Below are 23984 nucleotides of genomic sequence, written 5' to 3' on the forward strand. Positions count from 1 at the left end.
AGACGGGACATACTGATTTACGGGAAATCCGAAGCACATGAGCTCCCGCCAGGAATCGAACCCAGGTCTCCCACGAAAAAGGCGCATACGCTAACCGCTTAACCACTAAGAAACTCAGTTACACGTGTGGTGTTACGCTCATATACTCAATCATGTCATATGTGATCTGACAAAAAATTGCATTGATTCTGTGTTATTGATCTGCTGAATGACTGCGATATTTATGCGTGAATCTTATCAGCGAATGGACATTTGGAAGATCAAATGTTAACAAAGGCGTCTTACAGTTATTGTGGAAACAAGATGGTAGAAAACACACTGTTTTTCAGAAAAAGTTTGGTCATTTTTCGAACCCAGAAAGTGCTTTGTATATAGAGTAGACCATAATAATTAAGAAAATTACTTCTACAGAAAATATCAAACCAAAAGCTAGGTGTAAAGCGAAAGGATATATAAAAGTTCTTTTCAGGTTCAAAAACAACTCGGACAGCACAAATGTTCCTTAAGATATTTCAAGTGACGACCTCTCTGTCAAACTATCTCCAAATAGAGGGTGCTGCTAGTGTAGTCCTATCGGATGGTGCAGACTACTCTGTTCCAAGTGAAAAAGTAGAGAGATGATTTTGAATCCGTTAAGAATGCAGCATTAATCTTTGCAGAATGGGCCAATAACAAATTTGAAGACTTAGAACGTGATTTCTTTCTTTCTTTCTTTTTTTTCCTATTGACCTGTCGACAATTCGCCTTCAGAGATGGACAAAGATTTTCCTGTGAATATGAAGATGAAGCTGCTTCTATCCAATGACCAAGTACTGCATCGACGTATTCAACACAATATTGGACATGGTAGTTTCGAGTATTTCTTCAAGATTCAAGAAGCAATGTACTTTATGGATTATTTGGACCCTAGACACTTCAACCAAGTAACAGAACTTCCAGACGTGCCTTTCGATAAACTTACATATTTTCTGAAAAACTTCAATAAAGAATTTTCCAATACTATAAATGTATTCTTTGGACTTTTGAAGGACGTGGATATCCTTGAAAGTCAGTCTTGATGACGAGCACAACCGAAAAAAAATTACTGTGCTGATGGTGCAAGTGATTCAGAATTAGGAGAAAATACATTTGTTTACAAGGAAAGCAAATGCAAAACGTGTTGCAAAATTGTCCAATGTGCTGCTTTTTAATTTTGCAGAATTGTAAATTTTGCAGTAATACTTATCCAGGTTTCCAGAATACAAATTTTTATTGACTTTACCCGTAACTCAGGTAACATGTGAAAGAATTTTTTCAAAACTGAAATAAACTGAAGTACATTAAAAATAGGCTAACGAGTACCATGTCTCAGGAACATTTGAAAACATTTATGTTGATGTCTATTGAAAAAGATTTATTAAAAAATATTTCGAATGCAAAAGTGATAGATACAGTAGCATCAAAAACTAGTACACTAAAACATCTGCTAATTTTGTAATATAGTATACGTTCTCCTTGAACTTCATATATTATTTTGAACAATTCAGAATAATATACTGATCAAAGAATATCAGATTTTAAGTGTCAGTTGTTAATACTATTGACTTACTGTAGAAAGAAAACTGTGCAATTGATTTGTGACATTGAGATGCTGGTGGCCCTTGTGGGAGAAACCGCCCGCGCCCCTTTAATAATGCCTATCCGTCTCTGGTCCAAAGCCTGGATAAAGTGTGATGGAAATCAGCAAATATTCAAATATTGTATATGCAAGATTCTTGCTGGTGTTGGTCTGGCGAGAATCTTGCAGGTATGGTCTTGGTGCTGCGAAAATCTTGCAGGCATGGTCTTAGTCTTAGCCTTAGTCGTAGTCTTGGTCTTGCATCGGTACTTTTCTCAGCACCAATCTGTTCAACTTTTAACCTTATTTTGGCCTATATATATATATACCGTCCTATCAAGTGGTACGTTTTGTCGCCTGTCATTATTTGATGGTTGATTGGAAGAATCTTCGCAAGTAGCCCTCCAGGCAAGTGGTACGTTTTGTCGCTTGTCATTATTTAAAGTGTTTTTAGAAAACCCTTCACAAGCATCCCTCAGGGTAAGTGGTACGTTTTGTCGGTGGTACGTTTTGTCGCTAGTACGTTTTGTCGCGTATTCGGTAGCGGACCAAAGATAGCCGTTGTTTACCTAAGGTCGTTACACAGCAGGGGTTTCATTCAGTCAGAGGGAAAAGAAAAAATAATTTAAGGTTTCTACATTTGTTTTGAACTGCAATATACTTCTTCCTTTTATTTTAAGAACCATTTCCTTCTCATTTGTCTGCATCAGAAAAAAAATGCAAAAAAATCACTAGAATGTGCCTATTTACCCAAAGTACACACGTGAAATGGGTTTGTTGTTTCCAAAACAAATAGGAAGTTACCTTGTGCTTTTGCATTTCTGCACGCACTCAGGTACCATTGTTGTTTTAATGATCAGAAGAAATATCAAAAGCATCCGATATATATGATACGAAACAGCTAACAGAGGGAGGCAAAGATAAAAGTAGGCCTATACCAAGTTTTCCGCGTGGTACCATTATGGAGAATAAATATTTGATAAAGTCACGTAGATGCGCTTAAACCTATTCCATCTGTCCTTATAACTTTTCTGGTCTCATCAATTTCTCAGGAGAATACGTACAACATATGTCCAAATTCCATATATACTCTTTCTAAACTAATGAGTAAACTCATTAAGAACACCAACTGATATCAATAAACAGGAAAGAAAACAATACTTTATACTTCTATCATTGGGTACACATCTCTATGAAGCACAGCTTGTTTCTTTTCGAAATAGCTCCTTCGTGTCACAGCTGTGGTTAGTTTTGTTTTGTGTTAGGATGAAAGAGAGAAATGCAACATTTGCTTCGCGGTGAAGTTATATATATTATTAAGATGACGGTGATAAGCGAGGTTTAACAAAGAGTGCCTTTCGGATGCACAATTTAACGGGAAGTTGCAGTCCGTGTTGAGAATCGAACCAAAGCTATGTAAGACATGTTATGACAAATCCAAAAGGTGTGTTGTATCGGTGCAGTACCAGTTTTTCACGTTTTTCAAAATGTTCCAAAACCCAAAGAATAATCTTTAATTTCTGATATTTTAGTCGTCACAAATTACAATTTTATAATGTAGTCAATGTTTATAATTACTGGGCAGTTGGGTGTTTAAACTAATGACATCATAATCAAGTCATAACCATAATTTGATTCTGAGTTTAACGTCCCGTTCAGCAACGAGGCTATGTGAGACGTGGACCTACTGATTAACGTGGAATCCGAACCACATGAACTCCCACCGGGAATCAAGCCCAGGTTTCCCACGCCAAAGGCAAGTATGCTAACCCTTAGCCACGAAGGAGCTCCACCATAATTTTAGTGGGCGATAAGAAATATCTCGCCAGTGCTTTTACAATAAATAAAATTTTATAAGTATTAAAGAATAGTGGTAAGAGATTTTATAATAGCTCTTTTATTTATGAGATATGAGTATTTTGAAAAACAAAACAACTAAAGAATAGGTTGGCGGAACCACAAAAGACTCGTAAAATAAACTTTCTTATAAATACATACGCACCTTACTCACCTTTTATAATTGCCATGCTTACGTTCTCCATAAGAACAGAAATTCTCTTTTACTGTGTTTTTCAGATGTAAAGCATCACGGGCAGTAGCCAATGCTGTGCGATATTCCGCGCGGTGTTTCCGGATTTCGGACTCCCCTTTCCCTTCTCGCTCTTCCTCTAGTTGAAATTATTACACATACATTGGCAACATTATTCACAATGTAAATATACTATTCCAGCAAACTCAAAGATTTTGGCTGTGTATCCTAGAAGTATATATAGCAACTGAATAACCTACCTATTAACTTATTCCAGTGGAACTGCTAAACGTTCGTCTTCAACACTACTTTCACTATCGTCTATGTCAATTAATATTTCGCCATAGTCTGAATCTGACTCTTGTAAATTTTTTGTTATGAGTTCCAAAAATTGTAAACACAAAAAATAATTCTTCGAGCTTTTCTTCGTAGCATTTTTTTTTTTAAAGAAAATTCCGCACTTGTACTCGGTTTCCTTAAAGACATTGTCAACTATAATTTTGGAGAACAAATGAACTACCACGCAAGAAAGCAACCTAGACACTGATGAATTCTGTTTATGCTAGAAGAAGAGAAGTTGCGTTCCTACACACACAATCAGCTCCTTTGCTTCCATGTCTGTTCCTATAATAACATACTCTTATACTTGATGTAGGTCTCACAACAACAATCCATCTGATTCGTAAGCAACACGATATGGTCGAGTTTGTTTTGGGTTACAATAATTTATGACACCACTCAGACGCTTGGTGCTTTTGCATCCCTACTAGAGGAGTAAAGAAGGAGTACGTAATTGGCCACACATACGTAAGGTATTGAAACGAAGAAAAAAAAATCATACTGCGTTTCTTCTGTCGAATAAGGAAGAATCTTGCATGAAGGCAATTTTAAAACAATATTACGAATGTCCCATACCTTCTGTTCTTCCACATGAGCTCCCGCCGGGAATCGAATATATATATATATATATGAATCAAATTGCAGAGGCTTGTTATTTAATTCGATCGCTTACTATTCTCAAGGGTGTAGAAACGGGGAAAACAGGGCCTTGACTTTCCAAACTATTTCCAGCCCCGAAATGAGGTTCATCTAGTATATGTTTAGTAAACTTATTTAATAGTTAATGCAAATTAGGAACGTTTATAATAAAATAAGATTTTTAAAAAAAGAAAAAAGAAAACATCATCAATACAGTTACTGTACCTAATTACAAGGACGCTGATTTCTCTGTAAATTGGGGGGGGGAAGGGTGCATTCAGATGCAGAAAGCATATATGATGATTTTAAGACAAACTGTATTCAAATTATGCCTAATATTGCACATTTACAAATAAAATGAGGGGCCCTGGCTCCCTCAGTCCCCCCAGGATCTCTCACTACTATATTATTGCATAATAATATCTGAGTTGATATTTTTTCGAGTTTTTTCCTTTTAGTATTTTAACCTACATAAACACAAAGTCGGATAAACAGACTGCTAGAAACAGCATTTGTTTTCTTATGAATAGCTTATTGATTTATCTCTTACAATCCGCTTTACAACTTCAGTACTGTGAAGATCCGTCTTTTGTTAAGGTAGCATCGAGAAAACATAATATGTGTATAGTATACATGGTGAGTTAAAATGCTTTCATATTCTGAAAGAGGTCATTTGTTCTGTTTTTAATGTGTGAAAAGCTTTCCTCCCGCTGAAAGTAATGTTCCCCTAGAACAACCTGTTGGTTACACCCCTGATTATCCTTTAATAAAAGTTGAGTTCCATTTCCAAATCGAAGAAAAATCCACTGGAAATTAGACGGGACTCAACGCTCGTTTTACTAATTGTTTTATATGGAAACCTTTCAAAGCGTGTATCATGACAACCAGTTGTCATAAAAAGATGTAGTTTTCACGTATGTGTTCGTAATTCTTTTCTCTACTTCGTAAAGTGAGCAGTTAATGTGCTAATACAATATTTCTAATAAGCGCCTCTGCTATTGTCAAGATTCGCAGTAGCGCGAGAAGTCAGCGTGCAGAACTGCTTGTCGCGAATTGTCAACACCGCTCAAAGCCAATTGGACGCCGCGTAAAGCCAACTCAAGGCCATGCCGCTTCTCATCTGAAATCTGCTGTAGTGATACTTTACACAAGATCATGAAGTGGGTTCAAATTTAATTAAAGGCAAAATACAATACAATAATTCACAAATATTGCCTCAAGTGAGTTTAAAGATTACTAAACACTAGTGCGAAACCGGGCTCTGCCGTTGCGATCGATTTACAGGTCTTGAGACGAAAGTAAGAAGGGACTTACGCACACAGTAAATAAAAACAATTAATATGCCTGTAACTTTCCCCCAAATGGGTGTATCTTAAAACTAACCTTACCATTATTTTTCTAATTAAATTCTAGCCCGAAATTATGTATCATATTACCCTATTCCCATTTTGAAAACTTGACCTTAATTCAAAATGGCGGATTTCAAGATGGCTGCCATCAAGGTCATATGTACCATACGACTTCCCCCCAGGACTTATATGTATCCACATGCGTGTTTTCTTCTCTTTTCTTCATTAACGCTCCGTTTACAAAGGGTAGTAAGGGACTTCTGTAGTAATCTCTAATAACCACATCACAACTCTTAAAAGTTATTTAAAAAAAATAGAAAACATGCACCATGGCAAAAATTTGTCATCACAAGTAATGATGCATACATGCCTTCTATCAGCAAAAAAAGTTTCATTGAAATTGGAGCCGAACATTTGAGTGATGTCCCTTGTGAGATGTGATTGAACGTGACGTCAGAACACATCGCCCCCCTTCCCCGAATTTACGGGAATTAGGTGACCTGAGTGAGCACATGTGGTGCCAGCTCTCTACAGCGACCTATCAAGGAGCATTGCGTGTATGCCAAGACGTGTCGCCGTTTTTATCCATGCTAAAAGTCGACATACTGACAATTAGGTAGGTAGTCATGATGGTCTGGCTGATGTGTGCGTATATTTTAACTCGTACATTTTGTCTCGACTCGAATTTCGAGACGTCTCGACTCGAATTCGAGTCGAGTCGAGACAGAGACTGTCGAGTCGAGACACGAGTCGAGACAGAAACATATTTTCGAGTCGAGACACGAGTCGAGACAACATTTTCTCGAGACGAGTCGAGACAGGCTTAAATCTCGACTCGACTCGACTCGAATGCATCCCTAGCTGCTTCGTCGATTTTGAAAAAGCTTTCGACACCGTTAGCAGAACTGCTTTATTGTGCAAACTAAGAACGTACGGGATGTCCACTCAGACACTTCAAAGCATCGAAAAAATATACAAACGGGTCGATTTCTGTGTAAAAAGCGGACGAAATAAAATGTCCGAACCCATACCATCTTACATAGGCCTGAGACAGGGGTGCCAACTTTCCCCAATACTATTTAATTTATTCATCAATGACGTAGTTGATGCACTAGATAAAACCGATAGCCACCCTCCGCATGTACTGCAAACATCAATTCCAGTATTGTTGTACGCTGACGACTTGACAATCATGTCACAAACAGTAGTGGGATTGCAGAGAGCATTAAATGCTTTAGAAGCATATTGCAAAGAATGGAATCTCAAAGTGAACGTAAAGAAAACGAAAGTAGTAGTATTTAAAAAGGGGTACAAACTTGCAAAAGGAGAGAGGTGGTCATACCAGGGGGAAGAGTTGGAAACAGTTAAAACCTTTAAATATCTGGGAGTGAACATATCGTATAATGGAAATTGGATCGACCACCAAAGAAAAGCGGCAGCTATCACAGAAAAAAGCATATTCGCAACACGAAAAACCTTGAACAGACATAACAACGTTCCGTTCAAATCGGCCATGCGTGCATTTAATACACTACTGCAGCCCATACTTCTGTACGGATGTGAAGTCTGGGGTACAAACTGTGCTGATAACATAATCAATAAAGCAGGAACCAAGTTCATTAAACAAATATTAGGGGTACCACAATCGGCACCTAACAGCGCGATCCTACTCGATACAGGGAGGAATCCCGTCAGCTCAATCATAAAAATAAGGGTTCTAAAATATTGGCTAAACCTGTGCGAATCAGAAAACGGGAGGGAAATTCAGAAGCAATGCTTTGATTTTCAAATGAAACAGAGAAGTAATAACTTTTGGATAATGGGAGTAGGGAAACTATTGCACGAGCTAAATATGTTCGACCTGTTAGAAAAAAGAAACAAGAAATCAAAAGAAATGTGTAAAGTAATTAGAGAAAAAGTAATTTCAGATGCAACTGAAAATTTGAAAGCTGATTGCGAGACTAAACGATCTTTGACAACATATGTAAAGATTAAAACAAATAAGGGGGCAGAAAAATATCTCGAGCTAGGGAGGGACCAAAGACGCGCTATAGCAATATTTCGAATGGGGATATACAGGTGGAAAAGTCCGAAAAATGAAAACGGAAATTATTTATGTAGTTTATGTGGAGAGATTGAAAATGAAATACATATTGTATTCGAATGTAAGGTGCTAGAGGAAGAACGCAATAGGGGAAGGATAGGGGATAGGATCCATGACAAAAACTTAGAATTAAACAAAATTCTAAATTCAACTGACAAACAGAAGCTCTCAACTCTGGCGAAATTTTTGCAGTCATTTTATCGTTTACGGGAAGAAGCTTTGAAAGAGATTGAGGAGAACAATGCACCCTCTACTCCATCATAAGAAAACAAACATTTGTAAATTAATGTTTTAGTGTACCTATTTAGTTGTATTTGTTGTGTATATTCAAACTAGGAGTGTGTCATAAACGTGTAGAATTGTATTATGGGCCATAGGCCTTCAATACAAATAAATAAATAAAAAAAAAAAAACTGAGAAGATGGCTCGAGCCGGCTCGCTTGGAGTGAACCATCGGCTCGAGCTGGCTTGGTTGGGATGAGCCATCTGCTCGGTTCGGCTCAACTGAGCCAAGGGCTCTAGCCGAGTCTCGGTTGGGTGAGCTGTCTCGGCTCACTTCGGGTCGATAGTGAATGAGCTATGAGCCGAGCTGCTTAAGTCTTTGACTATTCTAAACCCGGGCCGACCAGTTTTGAAGAGTGCCCTATAACTTTTAACAGTGTTTAGCTCGAGTTCGAATACTCAACATAGACCCTCAACCCAAATTCAGAATCTCTTGAACAATATCCTTGACTCCTAGACTTCACGACTACCGAGGTCGGCAATCAACGAGTTTTTTAGTATTCAAATACAAACCGCCTATCTTTCATGTTTATATAGAGTGTTGTTATAATTAATTAATTAATTAATAATAATAGTAATAATAATAATAATAATAATAATAATAATAATAATAATAATAATAATAATAATAATAATAATAATAAAAGTTGTAGTAGTAGTAGTGTCATTGATAATAATTGTGTTGTCTATGTAATATACGTAAAGAGAGAACTCGAAACTACACACCGGATTTGGCTCGACTCGACTCGAAACTCGACCCCAATTTCAGTTGAGTTGGAGGAAATATTTCGAGCCGAGTTCTTGGGTCAAGCTCAAAGATGTATGTTTCTAGTCGAATCGAGCTTCAAAGAAAACTCGCTCGAACTCGCTCGTGCCCATCCCGACGAGTAACACAGTATGGCATTTTAACAATGTTACATTATATGAAAATGTTCATATAACAAGTAAAAATTTGTCCTTGCGTTTACATAAAGCGATTCAGAAGTGCAATAATAATAATAATAATAATAATAATAATAATAATAATAATAATAATAATAATAATAATAATAATAATAATAATGGCGGTAATAATAGTAGTACGGAAAAATTGAAGTAATATTTTTTCACACATGTAAAGTTTCGGACCTAAAAGTAACGTGTTAGTAACGCGTTACTTTCGAAGTAAAGTAACAGTTACTTTCTTGGGGCAAGTAACGCGTTACATTTTAAGAGAAAGTAAAGTAACTTGTAACGCGTTACATTTTTACAAGTAACTTACCCAACACTGCTACCATTAAATAATTGTGCTAAACTGATTTGTAAGTACATTATATTTTTTATATGCTGTAACTAGTGGTTTAGAATACATTTTTATCAACTGGAAAATTTGGTGAAAAACGATATTTTTATTCCGTTTCTCAGTTCGGATCTCATTCGCTTTTTTTTTTTCGCAACTTGATGTAAAACAGGAAGCGAGATATAACTGTTAGTAAAATAATTATGGTGTTTTTATTTTAGTCACGAATAATGAATAAATATTTTTGTCAGGAAATTAAGTGAAATTAAAAAAAAAAAAATCAGTTTATGGACAAGATTCTAGAACACAGGTTCTCGTTCTCATTTAGCTGTAATAAAGACAGAAAAGAACGTGCCCCAGCGGGGATCTAACCCGCCTTCACACGCTAACGCTCGTTCGTCAATACTATGTGGATTAAACATCAAACTTTGGTGTACAGAGAGGAATCAATCTAGCTACTAATCCATATAGGGGAACATGCGTTCTAGAACCTTCCCGTCTTCTGTAGATAGATTCTGTGTAAAAGAGCCTAAATTGAAATAGTTATGCACAAAGGTATAACGTTTGGTCCTGGCACTAGTTCTTGGTTACGCATAATTAAAACAAACTGGTACATAATATTTATGGTGATAAAAGCAAATAAATAAATAAATGAGCAGTGTTTTATTTTTGTGGACGGAAACCAAATTTTCCTGTTTTTTTTTTTTTTTTCAGGTTTCAAATCACTACCTGTAACACTGTTTTTTTTTTTTTTTTTGGCTTTGTACATTGTAGCTGCTCCCGCTTCAAAAGCGATGGGCTCCTCCAAGATAAAACTTCTGCCTATACCCCTGAATGCAGATGACTTGAGGAAGGCTCAGTATAAATATACTAGGACATGTGGCATAAAAAAACTTCCGTGAATAAAAGATGAACCAAATTGTGCTAGGTGGCCACTAAAAAGCACGACCTCTATTTAACCGATTCAGGGCAGAAGGGTAAAGGGATATCCGAACAGTAGGGAGGGGTGCATCCGTAGGGAGCAGGCGCGTCAGCGATGGTAGGTATACAAATAAACGAGGATCGTGAACTTACATGTACAAGAGGGGGCGCGGTGGCTCAGTGATAGAGCGTTCACCTCCGGTGCTTGGGGTCCCTGGTTCGATCCCAGCTCGCGCCGTGTGGACTTTGTGGTGGACACACCGTGCTCGTGGGTTTTCTCGGGGTTCTCCCGTTTCCTCCCACTTTCTTCATTCCACCCTATCCACTCATTTCTCATTCATTATCACCGTCTCCTTTAGCCTAACCGGCATAATCGTGGGACGTTAAACTTAAAGATTTCTTTTCATTTTTTACATGTACAAGAAGAATTTAAAACTCCAGTGGCCGCTCTTGAGCGAAGTCGTATCGGAAGGAATTGCCATTTTATCACCACCGTCCAATAGAAGAAAACTTAATGTACCATGCTAAACTTAGTATAATACATTAACAATGAATTGTCTATCAACTTCCTTAGCTTATGCCAATGAAACGTTTATTTTTAATATTCTGACTTCCCTCGAGAACAACCAATGCTCAATTGTTTCTTTTATTGTAGCTTATTTTAATTTAATGTTATTTATCGATAGAAAGTTCGATTTCTTTACCTCCTACTCAGAAGCCTGGGAAAAAGTTTGTTTCTTTTTATACTAAGGACACATCAGTTTAGTTTTATTTGAAATTATTTTGATCCTGTGTGGTATCTTTGTACGTAATTTTCTCTCGTCACTCCTGTTTTTTCTTTCTTGTTAAAGGACATTCTTAAAATATCAAAAGGGCTACCGTTGATCAGTAGTAGAGCGTTCACTTCTGGTGCATTGAGTCCCTGGTTCGGTCCCAACTCGCACCATGTGTGGGTTTTCTCATGGTTCTCCCGTTTCCTCCCATTATTATTCCCATCATTCCATTCATTTCTCATCATCATAGTGTCCTTTAGCCTAACTGGCATAACCATGCGATGTAAAGCTTAATGATTTCATTTCATGTGTAATTTAATCGGTGAACTAGTGTTCAGCGGTATAACTCCTAATATTGCATAGTTTTACATTTTCGAATGCTACTACTGTTAAAATAACGTTATGTACATGGCCGTTAATGGCTCTAACATTGAGTAATAAACTTATATTAGAATTTAATAGAGTATCTGAAATTGATAATAAAGTATTTCTTGATTGGAGATGATGCTTCTTTGTCTGCCTGTTTGAATTTCTTGAATCCGTACTACACATGACAAGATTTTCAGGAACTTGATATTGGTTAGGCAACGAATATTGCACAACTTGCACATGCTGGCCACTATACTGTAGCCGCTGTATCCCTGGCTCTGACAGCTATGCGAAAAAGAAAGCGAGGGTTTATACTACACTGACACCCCCCTCCACAAGGCCCAATGAGTCACCGCGTTGACACGGAAAGCAGACGTTGTTGCCACTCTGTCTTCTTCCTTTCGTTTGTGCATAGTTGAGTGAAAAGTACTTTGAGATTGTATTCGATTATTGCAACTTTGAGTTGTTTCCTTTCCTTTTTGGGTGTTTTGGGTGTGCTCTTAAGAATATTGTTGTATTTAATTGGTGACAATGGTTAGTTCTTCAGACCCGAAGCCACAGAAAATAGGAGTGTATAAAGGACAAAACCGAGAATTTATATGCAGACTTCGTGAATATTTCGAGAACTAGCGCGATAATGGAGGTCCTCTTCTTCCTGTGACCAGTGTGGTGAACAGAGTTGCTGATGTCTTGCGTGTGGGAACATCCACTGTTTAGAACATAACAAGCTAAAAATGTTCCAAAGAACTTAATTCTCCTTCTGCAGTTTTGGTTACTCCAGGCAAAAAAAGTTACTTTTGTATAGTTTTCTTACACGGAAAGTTTAAAAAAGCCATGAATATTCAGCATTTCTTAAGCAATTCATTTCGATTAAATTCGCTTACTTTTTCTGTTTATTCTTAGTGTACCTGTATACGGTTAAACCCACGACAAATTGGCAACATTGTTTTGTCCACGTGCAAAACTGTCGGAGCCAGAGACTTAGCGGCTCTAGTATACTAAGATACCGGTTCAATAGCCAATAAAGACAACCAGCGGCAGTCGGAATAGGATTCGAAAGTAGTGTATGTTGTAAAGGTACTTATGATTAAAAAGTAGTGTTTGTTCTAAAGGTACTTCTTTCGTTTCACAATTTAGTACAGGAAAATGAAGGTCGTACTTGAAAACATATAATAGTCAAAAAAGCTAACATTTCCATTTTCCTCATAAAATCCGGCTCTATGCGTGATTAGAGTGCAAAATTAAAAATGTTGTATAATATTTTAAAAACTGTTTAGGCGCAGAACAGGGATATTGAAAGAAAAGATGTGGAAAAATGTTAGATTAGTAATACATAATACAAAATGTTTTATTAAAAGGCTTCGAATAGTCATGCACTAAAAACCTCAAAATATGCATGCAAATATGTCCTCTTTTCTGTTGATATGCCGAACTGCAATCATATATAACACATAACTAGCTTACTTGTCTCTTCAAAACTGCTGGAGTGTTATCATCAATAGATAAAGGTGACCCCTGTTTCAACTGGATTCCATTGCAAGGAATTTGGTCAGTGACATTTCGTAGCAGATTTCTGATCACTCAACAAGATAGAAAATCTGTGCAAAAATAGAATTTCCGTCCTAGCAGGGGCAATTTTGTTAAAAAAAAAATCATCGATAAATGAGTTATATTTCCATGTTCACTTACAAATTATGGTCTTCTTTGCAGCAGATACCATTGAATGTGCATTAGAAGAAAAACAGATGCTATAAAATATTCAGTGTCTCGTAAAATACGATAAATATGCATTTGCATAAGAAACATGGAAAATGCATAACTATTCGAAGCCTATTTGTTACCTAGCCCACTGAAATTTAAATATTTTGCTACGAAAAATAATGGTTCTTGAAATAAACATATTTATTTACTCCTTCATTTTTCTGATAGATTGAGATTGATTTCACAAATAAATACAAAGTATTACGTCTCTTAGAGAAGTGGCCAAACCTGAACACAAAAGTTGAGGAAATTTTGGTAAAGAAACCTAGAAGTTTGCCAGAGACACTATATTTAACAACAGTACTGAAAAGAGAAAATCTTAATTCAGGTTAGTGTTCATATTTTTTCCCCATAAGGAGAATGTGTTTGCCTTTGCTTCGTTTTCAACAAATAAATGTAATATATTGTTGTAATAGCAGAATTGCAGGAATACAAATTGATTTATTTCAGTGTGTATGATACAATAGTGTTAATTACTATTATTAATATTATATTCTGTGCTGCGTCATTTGGGTAAGTCGAAGTGTAGAGAATATAGAATATTCACTGGCTGTACAGAAGATTCCATTCCGGCATTTGTGAGGTGTGACTGAAATATTCCACGTTAATCTTTAGATATCCATATCATCACAGTAGTGCAAGAGAGATTTAAAACTCCAGTGGTGGCTCTTGAGGGAAGTCACATCGGAAAGAATTGCCATTTTATCACTACCGTCTAATAGAAGAAAACTCAATGTATCTTACTAATCTTTGTATAATACGCTAACAATGAAATGTCGATCAACTTCCTTAGTTTATACCAATAAAACGTTTATTTTTAACATTGTGACTTTCCTAGAGAACCACCATTGCTCAGTTGTTTCTTTTATTGTGGCTTATTTGAATTTAATGTTATTTATCGATAGAAGGTTCGATTTCTTCATCTCCTACTCAAAAGCCTACGACAAAGTTTGTTTCTCTTTATACTAAGCTGCAATCTATCTTGAAGGAAGTCACATCAGTTTAGTTTTATTTGAAATTATTTCCACCCTCTTTGGTATCTTCGTAAATAGCTTTCTGTCGCTGCTGTTCTTCTTGTTTTCTTCTTTCTTGTTATAAGACATTCTTAAAATATCAAAAAGGGACTACGGTTGATCAGTATTAGAGCGTTCATCTGTGGTGCGTGGGGCCCTTGTTCCGATACCACTACGCGCCTATTGAAAATTGTGGTGGACTAACACTGTGTGAGGAGGTTTTCTCGGGGTTATTCTATTTCCCTCCACTTTCTTCATTCCCCCTCTTCATTCATTTCCATAATCGATGTCTGCTTTAGCCTATACGCAGCTCCATGGAATGTAAAACTCAGATTTCATTTCTTTTGAAATATCAAAATAATTAAAAAAAAACTACACTTTGCGCCATCAAGAGCAGTATCTCTATCCTTCATGATTCTGGAACTCAATGAATAATTAACACTTCTGACCAGAGTATATACACTTATATATTGAAACTAAAATACAATGTAACAGTTTCTATAATATAAATGTCTATGCTCTGAAGATCTCTTTCAGTTAGTGTTTGATGAAGACAACGTTAAGTTAATTTAGTTTTTAATAAATAAGTGTATATACACTGGTCAGAAATGATTATTATTCCAAGAGCAGTATGTAATTTTTATTTAGAATGTATCTAATAGCGTGGATTAGCAAGTATGTACATTTTTGGTATAGAGTTTGCTATTTCCCACCATAGTTTCTCAAGGTAGTACCTTCAGCGGGAGAAGCTCAGTTACAGTAGTTCAAGGTAGCACTTTTCTCATGGTAACTCAACTGCTAAGAAAGTAAATACAAGACCTCAGGACATGTTTTATAGGTCATTGACTTATTATTGATTACAAAACAGGTTACGAGTCAATCCTTTTTAGCTGAGCAGTGTTAAACTGTCATACTTCTAGTTTAAAATGGAAAATAACTGGGTCTTTTAGGGTCAGAAGAGCATGCTTTGTCTTTTAAATGGAGCAGGCAATCGTGACATTGCTTCAGAGACTTGACCCAGGTGTTTTTTTTTTATGTAGTTACCATGCTTTGTACCCCTGGAATAATTGCCTTGACGAGCATGGTGACATATGTTCAAAATATATATTTACAGTGTCTTACTACTTGTGAATATGCCTTGGAAATAAAGTTTATTCGTGGGAAGTCTTCGCTTTCTTTTTATTAGCATGATAACACATACTACCGAATAATTTGTGGTTTAAAATAGTGACACAGTGGCTGTAAATTTGATTATGTAACGTAACAAGTATTTCCAAGGAGATGCCTTATACTAAAAGAGAACGATAATGAATATTTCACAGTTTATTTTCTTAAGTTTGAAAGGGATGCTGAATGCTTATTCTTTTCTTCCAGATACAAGAAGCACAGTCCTTTTTACTTTATTGAGAAGACATTTTCCTGAAGTAACATCAACTGCGAAGAAGAAAGACACAGCTGGAACGTGGAGACCCACAAAATACGAAAAAGTAAGAAGTGGGAGAATGTAGTTCAACTCTGCTTCATCTGAACAAAAAATTCTAGGTTTAACACAGATAAAGGGAATTTGGATAAGGATGGGATGGTATCATCTAATTTTATCAATAAGAAATAGTCTAAGTAATGAGTTAATATTTTTATTTCAATAAATGTAGATAGTTATATTACTGGCGTGTACAAACCAATTATTCACTCCTTATTTGATATAAAACTTGGAAAAAACTTATATTTTACTGTTCTAAAAAAATGGACCATGTGGTCTTATATTCATAATAACGAGCCACAGAGCCCCGTTGAAGGAATCCTGATAGTGATTACGAAATATCGGTGAAGTTATTAACACTAGGAGGCGAGTATTTTAATAACTAAAATATAGCATCCTTAACTGTACTTCCTTACTATAACCGGAGGTGGGGGAAATTTACTACTTCCGGTTTTAATATTAATCTACGTAGAGCAAACACTTAGGTATGTCGAGAAGCAGCTTTACACAATCAATTTAGTATTGCAAGAATAAGTACCCATTTTTTATCTTGAAACCGTATTCAAACCGGAAGTTACAAAGATCAACCACTTCCGGTTTTAACGTTGATCGCTATAGAATTGAAACGGTAATAGATGGCAGGAAGCGGTTTTCTACAATAAATTTAGCGTCTCAATAGTATTTTCTATTTCTAATATATACGAAGAAAAGGAGAGGTAGAAATCTACAATAATTTTCGATTGTAATATTGAAAAAAAATATTATGGCATACAAACCAAACTCCTTCACGTGGTGTACACGTGGCAGTACTACTTGTTTGTGCATACAATATATCCCATCAATAGGTAATTTAAGAAATTATAAGACACTATTCATAAATTGTGTAGTTTGTCACGAATTATAAATAACAGCAAGAACAAATCTAATATTACTAATTACAATTGCACAGTTATTTTTTTAATTGCTAGTTTATATATACGGTGAGTCATTTATAATATTCAACCTTAAAACGGAAAACCAAAAGAGTGAGAGAAGCGAAACTGTGACAAAGCAACTAGAAGATAAGGTTACACACATATTAAGCATCAACACCCGGAGAACAGTCTTGCTAGTGTAATATAAAGTTAGGTTTTTCAGAAAGCAAATTGCATACCATCTTATTACAAATTGCAAATCTACGCTTAAAGAGAAAACAAACAATACCACAATTGACGTTCAGTGGTGGAAACTAACAACATGAAAAGTTTCCCAAACATGAAAAGAAAAAAGGGGGCGCGGTTGCTCAGTGGTAGAGCGTTCACCTCCGGTGCTTAGGGTCCCCTGCTTCGATCCCACCTCGTGCCGTGTGGACTTTGTGGTGGACAAACATCGTACTCATAGGTTTTCTCGGAGTTCTCCCGTTTCCTCCCACTTTCTTCATTCCACCATTTCATTCATTTCTCATCATCACCATCTCCTTTAGCCTAACTGGCATAAACGTGGGACGTAAAACTTTTAAGATTTCATTTTCATGGAAAGAAGAAAAAACTTGGAAGGCTTCTACAATAGAAATGATACGAGGCAAGCTTATCGAATGTACCTTACTGTCAAACAGTACACTCAATACTTGACATATTGATACGTACAAAATTGTAACAAATTAAAAATTGAACTTTTTCAGAATGTTCTTCTCGAAAATTATCTCTCGAACGGTTTGAGATATCAAAGAACAATAAAGTTATTAAGGTTTTAATGTTTTTCGAAAGCAATGTACGTAATTAAATGTGATAGTTACATATTAAACTTTCCAAAATAAAGCCTTTGAAAAGTCAAATTTTCAGTTTGTTATAATTTTGTTCCTATCTCTTCGAAATACGTCAAATCTTCATGGTAGTATTTTACCAAAAGGTACATTCGATATGCCTTGCCCCGTCTGTCTTATTTGCGTTATTACTATTGTAAAAACCTTCAAATTTTGTTACTTTTTCATGTTTGCTATATTGTAGTATTGTTGGTTTGCAACATTGAACAATAAGTTTGGCATTGTTTGTTTTCTCTTTAAATGCAGATTTTAAATTTGTAATAACCTAATGTGGTGTTATTTAAAAATAAACTAATTTTATATGGGGTTGACATCACTGTTCACTGGATGTTGATGCCTAATACAGATTAATGTGTCCCCCTCCCCCTACTTGCATCCTACGAAGTTTCGCTCCTCTTCCTCTCTTTTGGTCTTCCCGTTGTAATCATTGGAGTTTATAAATGACGCACCATGTATATATATATATTGTACAGCGTGTGAATGAACTAGACCACAAACTGTAACAAGTGATTCCTCACATTATAATTTAAAAAAATGAATCTGCGGTTAAAAGTGCATAGTTTCGAAGTTAAGACTGTCGAAGAAGTGACCAGATTAACTTTAAAGGTCCATAGCTCCATTAGTATGTGCCCTATCCAAATATCCATTTTTGAGAATTCTCCAGTTGTTGCATAACGATTTTTAGACAGGCATTTTGGGAGTACTCATAAAATTTTAACTAGTCTCAAACTGCTTCTCTAAAAATTGTCGCACAAGTACCGGAGGATTCTGAAACAGATATTCGGATCCAATTGAAACATGCTTCATAGGAGTGGAGCTGCGGAACTTTGAAGTTAATTTTTTCGCGTTTTCGGTAGCTTATAACTCCGAAACTATGCTCTTTCGACCACACTTACTTTCATGTGAGGAGTCACCTGTTCATTAACACTTATATATATATATATATATATATATATATATATATATATATATATATATATATATATATATATATATATATATATATATATATATATATTATAAAAGAGAACGCACAAATCCTTTGTTAGCTCATCACGCTAATACGGCTGAACCAATTTCTTTTATTTTTGGGGGGTTATTAGGATTTGGACCCTAGATGGTTTTTATCATATCACTTTAATTTTTAATTACCAGTGTCTTGAGATAATTGACCATTCAAGTGTCCATAACGTACAAATCCTTTGTTAGTTCATCATAGGTATAAAAATAAACGTATTTATATGCAACCCGCATGACCGTGCCACTCGGCGGGTTAACATAAATGACAGGCGCTATAATGTTAACATTAATGCAATCTTCTATGGTTTTTATCATATCAATTGAAAGCGAAAAAGTAAAAATTATCTAAGTAACAAAGTTTATTGCGTTCCGGGGTGACCGCAGCGAAGCGGGGCGGGTTAACATAAATGACAGGCGATATAATGTTAACATTTACTGCAATCTTCTATGGTTTTTATCATATCACTTGAAAGCGAAAAAGTAAAAATTATCTAAGTAACAAAGTTTATTGCGTTCCGGGGTGACCGCAGCGAAGCGGGGTGAACGCTGCTAGTATATATATATATGGTGTCTCAAAAGTCCCCTGACATAGGGTAACGCTGTTATTATCAGAGTTACAACAAAATGTACAACGTAATCGTTGAGCCCTAGTTCAAATAAGTGAGTTGCACACGTATTAAATTAGCACAAATACTGCAAATGTTGCTTATTCGAATGTATTTATTGTATAGTTATATCTAGGCTGTTTACAGCCATCATACCACAATATGTTATATCGTTGCTATCGTTACAGAATCAACATTCTAAAATACAAAATATTTATATAGTTAAAATATATATAACTTCTTCTTCTAACCTATATAAAATAATTAAATAGTTGGCTATAACACCTTTGATTAAAATATCTAAATGGTGCATGTAAAGAATAATTCATGCATGCCGAATAATACATGCTGTCGTTCTAAATGTAAGAGTAAAAACCATCTACAAATATGATGTTTTCACTCTAAAGTGAAGGATTTATTTTTTTTTTTTAATTGGACGAGCCGTTTTGGCTGTACACTCTTTATGCGCCCAATGTTAAACGAAAATGCAACGTTGGCATTAACCTAGACCCACAACATAAGTGAATGAATTTACTGTTTGAAAGGGGGGCTCTCCGTCGACATGTTAGCGTAAAAGACAGTAACTTCATTCACTTATGTTGTGGGTCCAGGTAAATGGCAACGTTGAAGTTTCGTTTAACGTTGGGTGCATAAAGAGTGCACAGCCCAAACGGCTCGTCCCATTTAAAAGTTCTTTTCACTGTAGATTGAAAATATCATATTTGGAGATAGTTTTCCCTCTTACGTTTTGTTAAAACTCTGATAATAACAGTGTTACCCTATGTCAGGGGACTTTCGAGACACTCTACATTATATATATATATATATGTGTGTCTGTGTGTGAGTGTGTGAGTTTATAGCTTTAAGATTGGTTTTGACTTCGTTTACAATTTATGGACAATTTCTTATTGAGTATATTTGGTTTCAGGCTATAGATGAGTTGCTGCCTGAGCGGAAGGACATAGAAGATGAGAATATTCTCAAAGGATAAATGTAAAGGCTACAATTTTTATAATACATTTTCCTTCAGAATATCTATCTATCCACAACCAAAAAGTTCCTTATGTAATCGACAATGTTCTGATAATGCACACTTGTATATCTGGCCTGCTATTCAAGTTTGGTTTTAAAAAGAATAAAACTTGCATAACGTCTTTTCCAATTATTCTTTCATAAACTTCTACATCGAATCTTGGAAAGGATGATCATTGGTTAATCCTTCATAAGTTTCTACATTAAAATTTGAAAGAACGTGTACACCAATTCATAAGTCACAGCTGAAGCAACGGGTTTTGGAACATTTTCAACGAGGTTATGGTGAGAAACATTTGCAGTAAACACCTGTTAGGCTGTTCGTGTTTCTGGAGATGTTTTCTAAGCGACTTAATATTTAGAAAATCACGAAAGCAGTATTTTTCTCCGTCGATATTTGCTACAGGTTACAACTTGTGGAAAAAACGAAAGCGGAGAAGATATTTTGGTGATTTAAAGCTAACTTGCACAAGAATGGTGGTATTGTTGATATAGGGATGGTGTTGTTACTAGTATAACTTGTTAAAGTAAAGAAATATAACTTGTTAATCCTTATTAAAAAGATTACTTTGTTTCAAGACAAATATATTTTGGATATATAATGTATACGTTACTTATATTAAGTTGTAATTTAATATAAAATATATTGTGTTGGTTATGAAAAAATAAATACAATTAAATGAATTCTGATAAAGTCTGCTTTGTGCGTTCATTAGCCATTACTTACTATTCTAAAAGAACTAGGAATTACGATAAATAACAAATTATTGTTTTGATGTACACTAAAGGCAAAGTTTCCTCATGACATTTTGTTTAATAGCTTCTGATGGATCGTAGTAATTTTTATTCAAAGTATCTTAACAACTTCATATTTGCGTACTTTTATGTATGATATGAGACGATTTTTTTTTTTTTTTTAATTTTCGTTACTACGAGATTTCTGTTAACTTCCTCTGGGGGTTCCTGTTTGCTTAATCTGAGTTATCTTACAATATATTATGACAGGAATCCAACCTGGGTCTCTGACTTACCATGCAGAGTGCAAATTCCATCATATTCAAAGAATGAAAAATATGAAATAACTGGTTCGAGACTCGAACCCAGGTCTCAGAGAACAACCAAGTCTCCCGGTCTAGTTGTATACTTTTGTTATCCCTCGAATGTACTTGAATTCTTACCTATAGAAGGATTAGTCTGTTCTAAAGTAAGTTAGTTTTTCCATTATTATCTAAAAGCTCTATTATACTTATCTACAATCACTATAATAATACTCAATAATTTAAAGGGTTTGTTCTTTCAATGTAACGATACAGGAAAGGAAAAAGAATTATATCAGCATGTGGACATTTATATTTATACGAGAATAGATATCCCAGAAGTTTTCCAGTGTACAATCATGTACAAAACATCTTGAACATCCATTCGCGTTGTAACAACACCCTATATTATTAGTATTGGTATTGCACTAAACGAAGTCTATATTACTATAGTCCGCGTCACCCGAATTGGCGTGTGGCATCAGCCAATAAGCTCGCAGTGTGCTGTTACTAAGCCTTCAGGGAGGAATCATTCATAATTGATTTTATTCGTATTTGTGGACAATTAAGAATGATTAGATTCCTCCCTGAAGGCTTAGTAACAGCACACTATGAGCTTATTGGCTGATGCCACACGCCAGTTTGGATGAAGCGGACTATAGGCAGTATGGGTCTTTTAATTAACCAAAAATAAAAAGCATGAGTGCAAAAAAAAAAAAAATGAAGATAAGAAGGTAAGTGTAACTTGACTATATAGCTTATATTGAAACGCTTTCTTTGAATTTCAATTAAGCACGTTTTGAGTTAATTTAATCATATACATTTTGACAAGTTCTTATCGTCAGTAAGTGTTAAGGTCTCTCACAATGGTATTTTTTCACTTTTTTGGTAAGAAAGAAACACTCATTTTAACAGTTCAGTAAAGAATTTGAATGATTGACGAACTTCCGCGTTCGTGGCCCTCTGTTTACATTTACAGCAAAATAATTCGTAGGTTAAGAATGAATTCTTTTAAATGCTGAGGCCATATTCTAAACGCTTTCTGAGTTCGAATTACTATAATAGCAGTTGCTTCCACTTTTAAATTTTTAAATTTTCAGTCTGTTGTTCGATTATATTATTGTACAATGATTTTCTTGTTTAAAAATCGCTGTTGCACTTTCAACTTTAATATTTGCTGGTAAGCCATCTAATTTTACATATAGTTTAGGAATGTATATACTATATACGAGGACGCAAACAGGAAGTCACGTATTGTGTGACGTCGAAGTTGTACACTTCAAGCGGTTCATTCAAGTTATAAATCCTCAGTTGTGGTTTCTGTTAATGAAATATAATAGTGTTTCTTCTTTCTAACGACTGAAAAATTTACCATTATGTGAATTCGTGAATATAAATATTCATTAAAGTCACTTCTTTGTTTAACGTCACACGTATATGCTTCCAGGCAAATGAAAACTATGATGATGATAATGAACGACATGGTGGGATGAATCAGGTTTGAGGAAATGGTGAAATCACGAGAAAGGACACGTACATAGTGTTTATCCAATAAAAGGCCACTTCATGTGAGCTGTGATCACACCAGAAACCCTCGCTCTAGAAGTGAGCGCTCTACCATTGAGCCACGGATGATGATAAAGAAATCATCGAAATGTATAGGGATAAATTAATAAAACGGTTGCTTAAGTGACGTTGGAAGGTTCATCAGATTATTAAATATGCATTCTATCAACTCATGTAGTCTGTACATTATTCTTACAGGTGCTGCTGTATAGTTTTACTACTGCTGTTCATTGTGCCAATTCCAGTGCTGTTATAGTGACTGTTGCCGTACTGTGGACTTTACCTATATTGCACTGCATTGCTATTATGTAACACATTTAAGAAACAGGATGACGACACATACCACCATGGATCGTTACCATTTTAGATACAATCTACCTATATGCAATATTGGTGCCGTTGTAGTCTGAGAGCTGCTGCACAAGATTGCATCTAAAATGCTAACTATCATTAAACTAGTTTAATACTTGTGCATAGTTGTGTGTGTCAACATCCTTCCTTAAGACATGTTACATAATAACAATCCCATGCAATATAAACCCGTCGAAAAAAAAAATCTCCGGACCTCATGCAATTTTGGCTGAGAAAATTATCTGACTTGGTAGACAGCGTTGTTTGGTTTCGTCTTTATTGCTGGGAAGCGATCCAACAGTAAATATCAGAACCCACATATGCCTATGCGTAAATATTTCCGTCTTCAAAATTAAACAACACTGTCTACCAAGTCAGATAATTTTCTTAGCCAAAATTGCATTAAGTTCGTAGGTTTTTTCGGCGCGTATAACCTCACAGTATGGCAGCACTCACTACACCCGTATCGCTAAGACAACATAACAGTATCGTTAGGGCAACTATACCAGTATTGTTAGGGCAACAATAATAGTATGGCCATAACCATACCAGTATTGTTGCCTTAGCAATACTGGTATAGTTATTAACATGATATGCATAGTACAGACAGCCTAAAACTATAGCTGCGATAACAATA

At 35.6% G+C, this 23984-nt stretch overlaps 1 long non-coding RNA gene across 1 annotated transcript in view; it reads left to right on the forward strand.

Moving 5' to 3' along the window:
* Nucleotides 1-21054, forward strand: part of LOC145671828 (uncharacterized) — a 28818-nt gene extending 7764 nt beyond the window's left edge. The window contains exons 2-3 of the long non-coding RNA XR_014128535.1: nucleotides 15830-15942; nucleotides 20290-21054. This is a non-coding gene — a long non-coding RNA (uncharacterized LOC145671828). The remainder of the gene's footprint in view (nucleotides 1-15829; nucleotides 15943-20289) is intronic.
* The last annotated feature ends 2930 nt before the right edge of the window (nucleotides 21055-23984 follow it).

The sequence above is a fragment of the Thermobia domestica genome, chromosome 15, assembly GCF_964235325.1.
Source record: "Thermobia domestica chromosome 15, izTheDome1.hap1.1, whole genome shotgun sequence".
In the NCBI taxonomy this organism is placed as follows: Eukaryota; Metazoa; Arthropoda; class Insecta; order Zygentoma; family Lepismatidae; genus Thermobia; species Thermobia domestica.